Consider the following 13474-nt stretch of genomic DNA (forward strand, 5'->3'; position numbering starts at 1 on the left):
GAACTATCTCCAGATGTGCCTCCAACCTCTGCCAGTTTGCAAACAGCAAAGTTTAACTATTCCAACCAAAGTTTCTTCCACAGGTCCATAAGTAGAGAAGCATTTCAACTTTGCTAGGTATGTTGACGTAAGATGCGCAAGAGCACCCCAGTTCTCAAGGCTATTCTATGGCACAGGCATAAGAAATGATGAAGACTACAATGCAGGACAATGTCAGAAGAGATAACTTTGAAGATGTCATTTTCTAAGTCTGTCAAACTAACTACCGAGAGGAAGAACAGAACTATTACAAACCGCCTCATCCTCCAAGCAGAAACCGAATGGAAAATTTGGTGTGTTTTAGCGGTTTACTGATGCTTCCTGCAGGTTCACACAGCATCTTCCAGTGGACACAGCTGCTCACTAACACTTTTCCCTACGTATTTGAAGCAACTTATCAAGGCAATTGCCAAGATCCAGCTATCACAGATACACACAGACTGCAAGTGTGTTCATGTTACCCTTAATACAAATCTGTGCTTCCTCATCAGGGGACTAAGGCTGGTCAACCAGCCATGGCATTTACCTCAGCGTCACTCCTCCCACTGAGTTACTGACTTCCCAGACAAGGAGAGAAGACAGATGTCCATTCAGCTTAGAAGGTCGCATCACAGCTTTCAAAAACAACCCTAGAAATAGACAAACAAACAAAAAAAACCCAACCCCAAACCTGGCTGCCTTTCTCTAGTGTAAGACCATCTCCCTTCACCGGTACCCTGCACTGCTGTGGTCTACAGATTAAAGCTGATGGGGAAACAAGCCCTGTCCCTTAATTGTTTTGGGGAAAACTGTGTATCTAAATCCTGTGAACTTCCTGATTTTGTATTAATACCAAACCAAATTAAAAAAAAAAAAAAGTTTTCACAATCAGAAAAATATAGTCCAGACTGAATTTGACCTTAGTATTAAAATGACCATGTGTGGTATCTTTCTATTTCTGTCTTGATCATCTCTTTTTTTCCTTTGTGTTTTCATTCCATGCCTCCTTTGTTCCACCTGATTTCTAATCTGATTCCTTTCCTCCTCTTTCCATGAATGTTGACTGCAGACTGCCCTGCTAAACAATCGAATTTATAAACCAATATATATTGTAATTACAACCTGAAGCTTATTTCCGGGATGTTATCTTTGCCCTGAGACTGCAATGCTGGAAAATAATGAGCAGAGAAGGTGAGTTAGGATGGCTTCCAAGAGAAACTGGGGGGATTGACACAGGGTGGCAACATTCAGCTGGCCAACAGGAAAACCATATAGAAAGATATTATCTCATGAAAGGTGGGTTTCCTAAGCTGTGTTGTCTTACTCAGCTTCTCTAGACAGACATTCATCCTATTTGTGAAAAATGGGGCACTCCAGAAGGAAAGGAAGAAGTATCCATTTGCAACCTGCTGGTCAAGATGCGTTGGCAAGAAAGCACCAAATTGGGAGTCAGCATTAAAAGACTCCATCCCTTACTGGATGTAGGGTGGGAAAGTTGCAACCAAGGATGAGGAAAAGGCTGAAATACTTAATGCCTACTTTGCCTCCGTCTTCAGTAGTCACACCAGCTATCCCCAGGGTGTTCAGCCTCCTGAGCTGGAAGATAAGGATGGAGAGCAGAACAACCCACCCATAATCCAGGAGGAAGTAGTCAATGATCTGCTTCTGCGCCTAGACGTACATAAGTCTATGGGACCAGATGGGATTCACCCAAAAGTACCCAGGGAGCTGGCGGGAGAGCTCACCAAGCCTCTCTCCATCATTTATCAACAATCCTGGTCAACAGGGGAGGTACCAGATGACTGGAGGGTGGCTAATGTGACACCCATCTACAAGAAGGGTTGGAAGGAGGATCCAGGGAACTACAGGCCTGTCAGCCTGACCTCGGTACCAGGAACGATCATGGAGAGGATCATCTTGAGTGAGCTCTCACGGCAAGTGCAGGGCAGCCAAGGGATCAGGGCCAGCCAGCACGGGTTTAGGAAAGGGAGGTCCTGCTTAATCAACCTGATCTCTTTCTATGACCATGTGACCCACCCTCTGGATGCAGGGAAGGCTGTGGATGTTGTCTACCTGGACTTTGGTAAGGCCTTTGACACTGTCCCCCACAGCATTCTCCTGGAGAAGCTGGCGAATCATGGCATAGACAAGTGTACTCTTCACTGGGTTAAAAACTGTCTGGGTGGCCGTGCCCAGAGAGTTGTGATTAATGGGGTGAAATCCTCTTGGTGGCTGGTCACCAGTGGTGTCCCTCAGGGCTCAGTTTTGGGGCCAGTTTTGTTTAACATCTTTATCAATGATCTGGATGAGGGGATTGAGTGCACCCTCAGTGAGTTTGCAGACGACACCAAAGTAGGTGGGAGTGTTGATCTGCTCGAGGGTAGGAAGGCTCTACAGAGGGACCTGGACAGGCTGGATCGATGGGCCAAGGCCAACTGTATGGGGTTTAATAAGGCCAAGTGCCGGGTCCTGCATTTCAGTCACAACAACCCCAAGCAACGCTACAGGCTTGGGGAAGAGTGGCTGGAAAGCTGCCCAGCAGAAAAGGACCTTGGGGTGCTGGTGGACGGCCATCTTAACATGAGCCAACAGTGTGCCCAGGTGGCCAAGAAGGCCAACAGCATTCTGGCTTGTATCAGGAATAGCGTGGCCAGCAGGAGCAGGGAAGTGACTGTGCCTCTGTACTGGGCACTGGTGAGGCCTCACCTCGAGTGCTGTGTTCAGTTCTGGGCCCCTCTGTACAGGAGGGACATTGAGGTGCTGGAGCGTGTCCAGAGGAGAGCTACCAGGCTGGTGAGGGGTCTGGAGACTAGGGCATATGAGGAGAGGCCGAGGGAGCTGGGCATGTTTAGCTTGGAGAAGAGGAGGCTGAGGGGAGACCTCATTGCCCTCTACAACTCCCTGAAAGGAGGGTGGAGAGAGGTGTGTGTTGGCCTCTTCTCCCAGGTGAATAATGACAGGACCAGAGGAAATGGTCTGAAGTTGTGGCAGGGGAGGTTTAGATTAGATATTAGGAAGAATTACTTTACTGAAAGAGTGGTCAGGCACTGGAACAGCCTGCCCAGGGAGGTGGTTGAGTCACCATCCCTAGAGGTATTTAAGAAACGTCTAGATGTGGCTCTTCAGGGCATGCTCTAGTGGCAGAGATTGTAGGTTGTTTGGTTGGACTCGATGATCTCAAAGGTCCTTTCCAACCATGAAGATTCTATGATTCTATGATTCCATTCCTGGTTATCCAGCAGCTTACTTTTCCTACGAGAATGTTTCAAACAGTTCCTTTGTGCCTAAGTTTCCCTTTCATAAAATCACAGAATCACAGAATGGTTGGGGCTGGAAGGGACCTCTGGAGATCATCTAGTCCGACCCCCTGCCAGAGCAGGGTCACCTTAGAGCAGGTTGCACAGGAACGCGTCCAGGCGGGTTTGGAATGTCTCCAGAGTTTGAGACTCCACCACCTCTCTGGGCAGCCTGTGCCAGGGCTCTGCCACCCTCAAAGGAAAGAAGTTCCTTCTCATGTTTAGGTGGAACTTCCTATGCTCAAGTTTGTGCCTGTTACCTCTTGTCCTGTTGCCAGGCACCACTGAAAAGAGCCTGGCCCCATCCTCCTGACACCCAGCCTTTAAGGATTTATAAGCATTGATAAGATCCCCCCTCAGTTGTCTTTTTTCCAGACTGAAGAGACCCAAATCCCTCATCTTTTCTTCATAAGAGAGATGTTCCACTCCCCTCATCATCTTTGTAGGTCTCTGCTGCACCCTCTCCAGCAGTTCCCTGTCCTTCTTGAACCGGGGAGCCCAGAACTGGACACAGGACTCCAGATGCGGCCTCACCAAGGCAGAGCAGAGGGTGAGGATGACCTCCCTCGACCTGCTGGCCATACTCTTCTTGATGCATCCCAGATGCCATTGGCCTTTTTGGCCACAAAGGCACGTTGCTGGCTCGTGGTCATCCTGAGTATGAAAGAATAGTATTTATTTTTATTTCATTACTTCCTTTGGGCCTGTGCAATTGCTCCCAAATATATTTTCAGTTTGCAAGCACCCTGAATTTCACAGTTAGCCATGACCTCCGTGGGAGGCCTTGGAGTCTGTATTGCAAATATTGCAGTTTGCATGGAGTGCTCTGGAAGGCAAGTATCCTCCTGAACTAGTGTATTTGATTCCCGTCTCATTGGCAAGGAATTGACTCTGGGTAAGTTTGCTGTTGATCTAAGGAAATATCTTGCAAATTCTCAGCACAACAGGGGAGCTTTATACACCCAGTACTTAGTTGCTACTGCTCCATTCATTCAATGTCTCCAACCCTCTTGACGATGTTGGACTATGTCTTGACTATTGACATCTTTGTGCCTTGTTCACTGGTGACTACCACAAGCTGATCCTGAAGGTCACATCATCTGCTGCAAGTTACAGGCATCCTTATGGCAGCCAGAAGAAGTCTAAAGACAAGCAAGAAAAGCATAGGTTTTTTCCATTTTGTGTATTTCTCTGACCCAGAACAGAGTCCATCCTATCTGGGGTTCTCTCATAGATGCACCACACCTATATCTTGCTTTCATGGACCTTCAGACAGCAGATCTCTACACCTGCTGAAGGCATTTTTTTGAGCATTAGATACTCTCCTAATATCTACCCTGCACGTCTCTCTCTGTTGTTTAAGCTCCTTACTGTGTCTTCCATGGAAATCCCCTGTCAATGGTAGGCATGGAGAGCAGTCTGTTGCCTTTGATTCTGAAGAATCCTTTTGCCTGTTTGGTTTGAAGGCCATTACCAAATCACCTCTCCGTTTTGTCTCCTTTACATTAAGTAGCACTGACTTTCCCAGTAGGATCTATTTTCTGGGCCTTTGTGGTCCTCTTCCAGTCTCTCCAATTACCCCATGTTTTTTGAGAGGAGCATAACTCTAGCAGAAGCCTTCCTCACACTAACTCGAGAGGAATGATTTCATCCCAAGGATTTAATCTCCTGTCTTGCAGACACTCATCCTGTGACAGCATTCAAGCATCCTTCTGAAGCACTGCTGCCCTGCCCTGTACACGTGTACCATACTGCCCCAACAGATGTCCCGTCCCTGTTGAAATCATCTCTGCTTTTTTTTTCAGTCCATTTTCTCTCCTTCCTTACCTTTCTCCTTGCTATCAGGTTTAGCACCAGGACAGACTGATATTGACTTTTCAAGCTGGCAGGAGTTGTAACAGCAACCAAGTGGATAATTGTGGCATAGAATAATAATTTGCCTATCAGTTGATTGCAACTACTTTGAATTTGAAGGAATCCCTCCTGATGTTTCACTCAGTCGATTGATCGTAAGTGGTTTCCTGAAATATGCCTCACATTTGACAGCTGAGTTGTGCAATCTAGCTATTTTGAATTAAGAAATTCCCATGGTCCTGTTCCTAGAATGGCCCCGGACTCAAGTGTTTTCCAAGGATCGGTCTCTGCTGGTATGGAGTTTAAGCAAGGACTTTGTGAGCAGCCCTGAAATGTGCTCCTACCACTTTGACTGTGATGAAGGACTACTGTTCAGTTCCTCGGAGTTATTCCTTCTTCAGTGTGTCTTGCAGCACAGGAAATTTGGGTCTTTTGTTGCTGAAGTGTCCATGGATCATGTCCATGGCTCTGATAAGGTCCTGAACTAGGAGATTTCCTTTGCTTACAGGTGTGCTTTGCAGGAGGTGTTTTGCTCCAGTGTTTCCAGTACTGGATCTTGCATTCATCCAAGCAGATACAAGTCTCAGCATTGCTTTGCTTGGGACGGTGTTGCGTTGCAGAGCCACTGCCAACCCTGCTGTGAGCCGAGAGCGCCCTGAGCTTCACATTCATGTATCCTGTGTGATAGGAAAAAATGGTTTCAAGTTACGCTAGGGAGGTTTAGATTGGATATTAGGAAAAGTTTCTTCACAAAAAGGGTCATCAAGCATTGGAACAGGCTGCCCAAGGAAGTGGTGGAGTCACCATCCCTGGAGGTATTTAAAAGACAGGTAGACGTGGTGCTGAGGGACATGGTTTAGTGGTGGTTTTGTCAGTGTCAGGTTGGTGGTTGGACATGATGATCTTAAAGGTCCCTTCCAACCTAGATGATTCTATGATTCTATGAAATTCAATGGGCTGAATTCTCCTGTGAACATGTACATCTCTCTTCACTATCAACTAAAGGAAGCTATAGCCTTAATTTAGACATCTGTGATTACATGGGGTGAATCCTGGCTTGTGCATCACTCTTCCTTGCACAATCAGTGAAGCTGCTATTTGTGGTAGCTCTTTCAGGGGATGGACTTGAGGAGCAATTGGTGCCCTTGACTCTATGGCAAGGGAATCCTCCTTGGTTAATCAGTCAGTAAGTTAATTACCATTACATGTGCAAAAAAAAAAAAAAAGGAAATGCATCTCAATGTAATCACAAATCCAAATGCCTTCTTTCATGTGTGACTCCGGCTGCCTCATTTGGAGGCCAGATGAGGCTTTGAATCCTGGCTAGTCTCATCCTAAGGGAACTAGAGACCAGTGCAACCAACTCCAAGGGAGGCAGCTCTTCTACGTAGGCACTACTTTTATCAGAGAACCGCATACACGTGAGCCATTTTGTGGGGGCTTTCAGGTAACCTCTCCTGGGAGGACTGATTATAGAAAAGCTTTTATTACCCTGAATCCCAGAAAGCACATTTTTTCATCACAGGAACACATTTTGTACTCAAAAGACCCAGAATTTCTTCAAATTGCTTCCTACTGAAATTGTCGTGTACTTGAAAATCCTGATCAAGGCTCCAAAATTGTCATAGCAGGAGCCTGGTTTGAAGAACTCAAGAGACAGCCCCATGCAACCAGTGTCAGTGATGCGGCTGAGGAAACCAAGGCACTGATCATTGTATGCCAGGTGACACATGAGTGATGGAGTGAGGACAGACTCCAAGGACCCAGGGTCTCTTATATTGACTTGGGATGATTTTAAAAACAGTGCAATCCCATATTCAAAATGGATTAAAATAACGGTCAGAATGAAACCAGGATAACCTGTGAAAACAAGCAAACAAATAAAGTCAGATGAAAATTGAGTTGCCTCCCCCCAGGAGTGATGTAGGTTTCTTTAGCAGGAGGGTGGTAGGAAATAGCCAAATAAATAGGAACACAATCTTAAACACATCTTGGAGGGGGAAAAAATGAAGCTGCAAACATTGAAACAGGAAAATTAATTGTGTTTTCTGATTAACAAACACAATTAAGGAAACAAAGCAAGAAAAACTGGCAGCACTGGGGAAGGTTATTTTTGTATTATTCTGATTACATGAGACGGTCAGCGCTGGGTGACAGCTTTATTCTGATAGCTATTAGAGGGACAGAAGCAGATAACACTACAAACTAATTATTACCGCAATCTGTAATTTCTCTGCAGGGAACCGGAACTGCTAGGGACCGGGGTGAGAGACAGAAATAACCAATAACAACAGCAACAAATGCGAAATTGCGGGGATGAAGGAAGAAAGTGGAACCAATGGGGAAATTATTTTCATAAACCAGAAGTGAAAGGACAGGAAAGTTGTTAAGCTGATTTCATGGACTAACACTGGCAGGTCTTTTAAGGTCAAAACAAAGATTAAAAAGAGTACTGTACAAGGAAAAACAAGCAAACCTTATTGGCGTTCGGAGAAAATAATACATGTCTGGGTTATCAGCAAATGCTAACAACTATTGCTAGTATTCTCGGAGATTACACGGACCTTTTAAACTGTGAGGGAAGCAGAACCACACTGTCACTCCAGATGGGATTTGGATGATTAAGTGTAGGCAGAGAAAGCTGAGCTGGTTGCCCTGGGATCCTTTTATAGACAGTGGAGACTACGGTAAATCCTGATTCTTTAGGGCAATTGTCTACTTTAGGATGACAGGAGGACAGTCTTTCTGGTGGCTGAGCAGGGATAGTTAGCTTTGCTGGGGACACCTCAAGCAAAGAGAAATTACGTCTATTCTCACTTTCTGTGTTGATATGGTTGTACAGGAGCTGCTCAAGCATGGCTATAAAGCTGATTTTTTTCCTTGTTGACACAATTTACATGCTGGAGTCACCCCAGCATGGCATGCCTGGGGACCCAGTGTGCTTCCAGCTCTTAGGTTACCCATAGCAATCTATGTCTGGTCTAACAGGTGCCACAAATCCCATCTGCTCTTGTGGTGGGATTGCAAGAGGGTCTGCTGACCCTGCTTTACTTCGTTGTGTGGGTAGATGGGGTTTGTGGGCAGGTTGAACTTGTTTTCTATTGACCACTGTTGCCTCGGTGAGATGGGTAGATCTGCATCTCAAAAAATTGCCTGTTCTCATCCTGTAAAGCAGCGGTGGGACAGCATTAAGTCAAGAAGGTTGCTCAGAAAAAAACATTTAGTTTTTTTCCATGTTTAAAAAAATGTCATTGGAATATTTAAGAGAAAAATTCCAGCAAGCAGGGTTAATTTTGTTTCCTCCTGGCCTCAGAATCAAAGCTGCTTTATGTCTGCATATGTAAGTATTGGATGGCAAATCCATCCTCCTCCTTTCTGGACTCTTGACAGGGGAAAAAAGGACAAAGAACAAGAAGAGACCTCCTGGGTCACCACACCAGTCGCAAACTCCTGCAAGAAGGCACACCATAAAACTGCCGTACCTCTTGGCAGCGGTCACAGAGATGCAAGCTGCTTTCTTTGATGTGACGCTGCAGTGGGCAATCATGTTGTCATTCTTTATGCTGCAACAGTCCCCAGGGTCAAAGCTGTAATAGGAATGTGTTAAATCAATAAAGCGAAGAAGGCTTCCAGAACTTGGTCTGTTAAAGGATGCATTGCGTCGATCTGTTGAAATTAGTTCCTGCTGCCGGGAGCTCCTGGTGTGAGGGGGAAAAAGCAAAGGAGAAGGCGGGTTGCACCTCTGATGAAATGAGAAGGGAGGTATTCTGTGCCTTCTCTAATCCCGCCAATGGGCCTTAGAGACAAGATTAATCTATCCACTTGGCAAGATGACCTAAAAAACAGGACCACATGACTTTTTACATTATAATTCCAAACCTCTCTTCTCCCCACCCCCATTTTCCTCTTGAGATCTCTTCTGGGAGACAAGAGCAGGGGAAACCAATGACTGTGGCAAGCTATATTGCTGTAAAAGTAGAAGCCTACACCTGATAACATCATGAGCAACCTCGGTTCTAGGGTCTCAGACAGAGTGTGCATGTGCCCCTTGCAATTTGTTACTTCCCCTCATAGAATCATAGAATCATAGAATGGTTCGGGTTAGAAGGGACCTTCAAGATCATCTAGTTCCGACCCCCTGCCCTGGGCAGGGACACCTCCCACTAGACCAGGCTGCTCAAAGCCCCATCCAACCTGGCCTTGAACACTTCCAGGGATGAGGCATCCACAGCCTCCCTGGGCAACCTGTTCCAGTGCCTCACCACCCTCACAGGAAAGAATTTCTTTCTAATATCCAATCTAAATCTACCCTCTTTCAGTTTGAAACCATTACTCTGTGTCCTATCATAACACTCCCTGAAAAAGAGCCATCCCCCCATCTTTCCTGTAGGCCCCCTTTAGGTACTGGAAGGCTGCTCTAAGGTCTCCCCGGCACGTTCTCTTCTCCAGGCTGAACAACCCCAACTCTCTCAGCCTGTCCTCATAGCATAGGTGCTCCAGCCTTCTGGTCATCATATACGGTTGAATTTACTGCTCGTACTGTGGAAGGCCAAAGCATCATAACGTGTGGGTGCCGATGCAGATTTGTTAGACAGGAAAACATTTTGAAGGGAAAAGGTTTATTTTTGTAGATGAGCGTGTCCTTAGCTGTGAATGGCCATGACGGAATTTGGTGGGTATCAATGAAGGAACCAAAAGACTTGTTGATATGGAAGACCTCTGTGCACCTACAGAAGGAAGCCAGCTGTCTCCAGGAAGCTCTCGAGCTGTCCTTGCTGAGTTCTTTGAAGAGCTCTTGATGTTGGTCTTTGATCAGATAAACTGAACTCATCAGTTCCTTCTCATCATCACCAGATCAGTCATGCAAACGTAAGGTTATTGAGTGATTTTGGTTCCAGCTCTGTGTCCTACCTGTGGGATTCCTCGATCTTAATCATTATTATAACTCATTATACCTTGGTTTCTGTGCAAGGCCCTGGAATGGTAAACACTCTCTGAGGAGCAGAACAGTGCAACCTTGGCCATGGCTGGTAGTTTGTGAAAAGCTTTGACTATGTAGTAAAACCCATGCATGAAGGAAAGATAAACCAACCACAGAACAAAGCATATTGGCATGACAGTCTCCACCAGCACTCCACTGACTACCAGGTACCCGAAACAAGTGTGTGAGTTTTTCATGTGCCTTCTCCATTCAGGGCCTTTGCTACTAAATGGATTCACCAAACATTTAAAAACATTAATCAAATTAACCTGTTCTTGCCACCTGTCATACCTTAAAGCAGCAAGTCTTGTTGGTATGCGCGTGTTCTGGAAATAGATGACATCCCCCTGTAGCGCCCACCTGCCAAACCTTTCCAAGATGAGGACAAGCACAGTAGAAGGGCTTCCCTGAAGTCTCATCAGGCACTGGTGGAGGTTTCATGGTGATCCCAAGGATTTGCTATAATATTGTCCTCATTAACGAAGAAGATGCCCGAGTCCTTGACAAAGGTGGGAGTGACAGCAAGATTTGTCTTGGTATTGGGCTTCCTGTGTGATGAAGAAAGTACATGTCTCCACCTCAATACAGATATTTGCAGTGGTGATTGCTGGCTTTGCAGCAGGGATGGGCACAGCTGTAGGAGGACACTTCACTGCATGGGTGCAATTGGTGCTTCAGCAGCTGTTCTCCGTCACTTCTAGGTAAAAGATGGTAAGTTGAATCTATAATTTAACAGTGCTTTGAAGCAGATTTGGTCTCATGAGTGGATTTTGTGTCACAGATCAGGACCTTTGGCTTGCAGACTCAGGGAGGATTTGCAGAGCTGTGCAGATTCACTTCAGAAGAGAGTATAGAAGTTCGAAGCCTTACATGGTCCGACTCAAAAGTCATTCTTTTAGAATTGAGTCTGAATAATACCCAACATTAGTTCTTCTCAGGCCTCTTGCTCTTCTTTTCTTTTTATTTTTTTCTCCGTTTTTTTTCCTCTTTGTGTTATACTTTTGCCTTTGCTACAATTTCTATCTGTTATCTCCTTCACTATTCTGGCCGCCTTCTTCTGCACATGTTTCCACCTGGGGTTATAGTTATTTATGCTGCACCAGTGACTGTAAGACTTTTGGTCATTTCTGACTGGTGATAGCCAGGAAATCAAATATCTCAAATTTTGCAAGAACCCTCCAAAGAGGCTTTACAAACTTTATAGGTGACTCATTTGAGAGCTTCGTTATCCAGGCTTAGGACAAGGGAGCTTTCCGAAAGTCAAATGTAACTATTCATGGTTATGAATCAAGCTGACATTTTTTCACCCTTACTTAACAAAGTCGGAGAACAGTCAATCATTATTTTCTTCCCAACTGTCCTTTACAGGTTGGAGGACTTCTATGTTTCCCTTGGTTTCTTTCTAGATGATGCAAACTAAGTTCTTCTTTCCTTTCCTTTTAGGTCATGTTTTCTGAACTGTCATCATTTCCATTGCTTTGCTCTGAATTTTTTCTGAGCTATCAATATCTTTGTGGAAGTCATAAGGAAATACTGTGGAGAAGATTCCCACACAGGGCCTGGTAAGGTCCCACTTCTTCTAGGGTTACTTTCTGACATACAATAAACAGTTGTTGTTTCTTTGTTGATCCTGGTATTTGACTCACATTGGTTACCTGTTGTACTGCGATTTCATCTAGACCTCACTCTAGTGGAGGTACCAGAAAGTCCTACAGGATGGGACACAAAGTGTTGTCCATCACAGCTCCTGCTTTCCTTGATCCAGGGGAAAGCTATGCTATAAAGCAGGAAAACGCATCATCTGTATTCTTTGTGGCAAATCCATGTGGTTGCATGGTAAATACGATTTATATCACAGTATAAATCATATAGATGTGTTGGGCGTAGTTTCCATGTAACCTAGCATAGTCATTTAGAAACTTCCTCCAAGATCTTCCTGGGCATTGAAATTAGGCTGACTGCTCGTTTGTTTTTCTTCCTTCTTTCTAAGACAGTTGTCATACTCACTGCTCTCCTGTCCTCTGGGACCTCACCTGCCATCCCTGAATTATTGAACGAAATGACTTAGCTGCTCGGAGCCACTTCCTTAAGCATTTGAGTTGATTCTGCAAGGTCCTGATGGGTCAAATGCATCCGTGTTACCTCCATACTGCTTAATCCGGTCTTCTCTCTCGGGGTTCTTTCTTCTACATCAATTTTATAATTAATTGCATTATCTATCTGATCACAATTAACCTTTTCTTCTTAACAAGAAGGTAGAAATTTCCTACTATCTTTCTGAAAATATAGTTGACTTTTCTCTGTCTCTGCATCACAGGCCATATGTTTCCCTTCCCAATAAAACAATGAGCTGGTTCTTCCCTTTGTCTTCCCCTTATTTTGAGTGATTCCCAGGCCTTTCTTTTATTGTTGTTGTTAACTAATTTTTATTCACTCTATATGTTAATCTTCTTAGTTTTATTCCTCCACAGTTGGGGTTTTCCCTTATTTTTGCATTAAACTTGCAGCCTTCTTTCCACTTTATGTGTAATTATTCTTTTTTTCCCTGCACAAATATTCAGGCTCTTAAAGCATTCCTGGTACAACCACTTTTGTATCTTCCTTTCTTTTTTTTTCCTTTAACCATGGGATTTGCTGATATATATTTGATAGACTCTTTCAGCGAGAACCAATATTTATTTCATTGCTACTGAGACTGTCTACCAAGGAAGTAGTATTATTTCACATTTGTTGTCCCCTTTGCCGAGTCTGTTTCTATTTTACTGTTCTTACTCTTTCACGTCTTTAAAAAAGTGACAGGTACTGCCACTGAGATAGCCTGGAAGAGGTTACCTTTCACCTTTAGATTTTCAACATTTTTTTCCCATATTGCTTTTCTTCCCCTTGTGAAATAAAAAAGAAATCCTGAAAAATTCAGCTATCACTAGGTCACATGCTGCTGCATCCCTTCTTCAATAAATACTCGACCCATTCAAGTCCCCTGGGTCTTACCTGGTCTTGTCCTCCGGACGCCTCCTTCTGCTGCCCAGAAAACATGGTTCCTGTTTTCCTGTACTCCACAATTGCACTGTGGTATTCAGTTGCTGTTATTTTTGGGCTCACTTGCCACCATACTCCTTGAAAACTGGTCTGAAATGATCATCATGTTACAATTAGAATTTTGTTATGTGCAAAATCAATGCTTATAAGTATCTAAAGGGTGGGTGTCAAGAGGACGGGGCCAGACTCTTTTCAGTGGTGCCCAGCGACAGAACAAGGGGCAACGGGCACAAGCTGGAACACAGGAAATTCCATCTCAACATGAGGAAAAACCTCGTTACTTTGA

This window comes from Rissa tridactyla, chromosome 1 (assembly GCF_028500815.1).
Source record: "Rissa tridactyla isolate bRisTri1 chromosome 1, bRisTri1.patW.cur.20221130, whole genome shotgun sequence".
Lineage (NCBI taxonomy): Eukaryota > Metazoa > Chordata > Aves > Charadriiformes > Laridae > Rissa > Rissa tridactyla.